The 2,130-nt window shown below is 48.3% G+C and overlaps 1 pseudogene; it reads left to right on the forward strand.

Annotated features, from left to right (window-relative positions):
• Positions 1 to 369: 369 nt before the first annotated feature.
• On the forward strand, positions 370 to 486 carry LOC136634947 (5S ribosomal RNA; annotated as a pseudogene).
• The last annotated feature ends 1,644 nt before the right edge of the window (positions 487 to 2,130 follow it).

Here is a 2,130-nt window from a genome sequence, read left to right on the forward strand (position 1 = left end):
ACAGCAAGAACCAGGACGAGAAACTAGCTTCTGCGTCTCATTTATTTTCACTTTTAGATCTGCTGAGTTATGTCCTGAAAGTCCCTTGGTGTGCAGCATGTGTGGGAATTTTGACAGTCCCTCGAGCAGTTGCCCCCACCGCACCCCCAGCTGCTAAAAATGAAGTGTTATCTTGAGAAAAGTTACCAAGTGCAGAGCTGTGACGGAAAAGCTGAGCACTTGGCGAAGGTCTGAAAACGAAGACTCTTTTCCAAATGCTCTTTGTCACAGGGACTGGCTGTTTCAACTTTCAATTTCATTTAAGTGCAGAGTTTTGCAACGTGAAAAGCTGGCTTTTATTCTATTTTTCTAAGATTAAGCTCCTAGTCCTCAAGCAACTGTTACCCTGCACATGCCTGATCTTGTCTGATCTCGGAAGCTAAGCAGGGCCAGGCCTGGTTAGTACTTGGATGGGAGACCGCCTGGGAATCCCAGGTGCTGTAGGCTTCTACCATAGTCTTTTGAGACTGAAGGTTGCCAACCATCTCCCTATACTGAACATTATCTCCCGATCTTGTCTGATCTTGGAAGCTAAGCAGGGTCAGGCCTGGTTAGTACTTGGATGGGAGGCCGCCTGGGAATCCCGGGTGCTGTAGGCTTCTACCATAGTCTTTCCAGACTGAAGGTTGCCAACCATCTCCCTATACTGAACACTATCTCCCGATCTTGTCTGATCTTGGAAGCTAAGCAGGGTCCGGCCTGGTTAGTACTTGGATGGGAGACCGCTTGGGAATACCGGGTGCTGTAGGCTTATATCATAGTCTTTCGAGACTGAAGGTCACCAACCATAGATGCTAAGACAGAGTTCTTTAGCCCTTGTGGTTCTCTTTGCAAAGAATGCATAGTGGTTTTGCTTGCGTCACACATAAATTTGAGGATGGCTGTTATTCATGGTTTTTTTTTAACATAAGAACAGAGCTTCCATATTCAGATTACAAGGCGCTGGAAATTAAGGATGTGAGATGGGTATCTCCATCACACCCTGCTTTCGATCTTCTCTGATGGGTGGTGCCCTTCCACAATGCCAACACTGCAGCCCTCAGGGTCTACTCAGAAACAAGTCCCATTGGGTTCAATCGGGTTTGCTTTCGGGAAAGCACGAATGGGATGGCAGCCCAAGTGATGCTTCTCTTTTTGACGCTGTTGGCCTCAAAAAAAAATCCCATGGCAACCCCGTAGGCTCCATATGCAATCTGGGCTGACCTTAGGGCAATTTGACCCATTTAGGCTACAATCTCCGAACCACACTTTCCTGAGAGTAAGCCCCATTGAACAAAATAGGACTTACTTCTCATTAGATCTGGTTAGGCTGTGCCCTTAGTGAAATTTGGCCCGGTGCCTGGAGGAGTCCCGCACTGGGGCGGTGAGTGGAGCGCCCTCAGCTGACACTCCAGCACGAAATCTCCCATGCCATTGCAAGGAGAGTACAGTGAAATAATAATAATAATAATAATAATAATAATAATAATAATAATAATAATAATAATAATACAGGTATTTCTATACCACCTTTCTTGGTCCTCAGATTTCTCCTTAGACTTTATTGCTGCTGGACACTGCCCCCCCTCTTACCTGCCCTGGGGTTCGATTGGCTTGCAGCCCCCCCAGAAGTAGTTGGTGGTGACACCACTACAAGGTGCCTCACCACTGACACTTATCCTTTCGATTGGGGGGGCAGGTCACAATAATGTTTTGCATTGGACCCTGCAGCTCCTAAGGTCCGTCCTATATGTAATGGAAACATAGCCTAGTACAGTGGGCCCTTGGTATATGTTGGGGAACCATTCCAGGACCCCCCACCCCGCAGATACCAAATTCTGCAGATAATTAAATCAGCAGACCTCCCAGACACAACCAGAAGGCATTTCTGAGGCCCTCCAACCACGGGCTCAGCATTCATGTGCAACTCCTTCCCTGCGGGAACGTCCCTACTTTCCAAAGCCACTACTTACAGCCATCCCGCCCGGACTGGAGAACGGGTTCGTCCCTCAAGTGGAGTGAGGGTGGGTGGATAGGGTATAGCCTTGGGACGCACCGCAAATTGCACCTCCGTCAAGGTCTCCGACGGTCCTTGAGATGCTGTGTTTGGCA

Source organism: Tiliqua scincoides, chromosome 14 (genome assembly GCF_035046505.1).
Source record: "Tiliqua scincoides isolate rTilSci1 chromosome 14, rTilSci1.hap2, whole genome shotgun sequence".
Lineage (NCBI taxonomy): Eukaryota > Metazoa > Chordata > Lepidosauria > Squamata > Scincidae > Tiliqua > Tiliqua scincoides.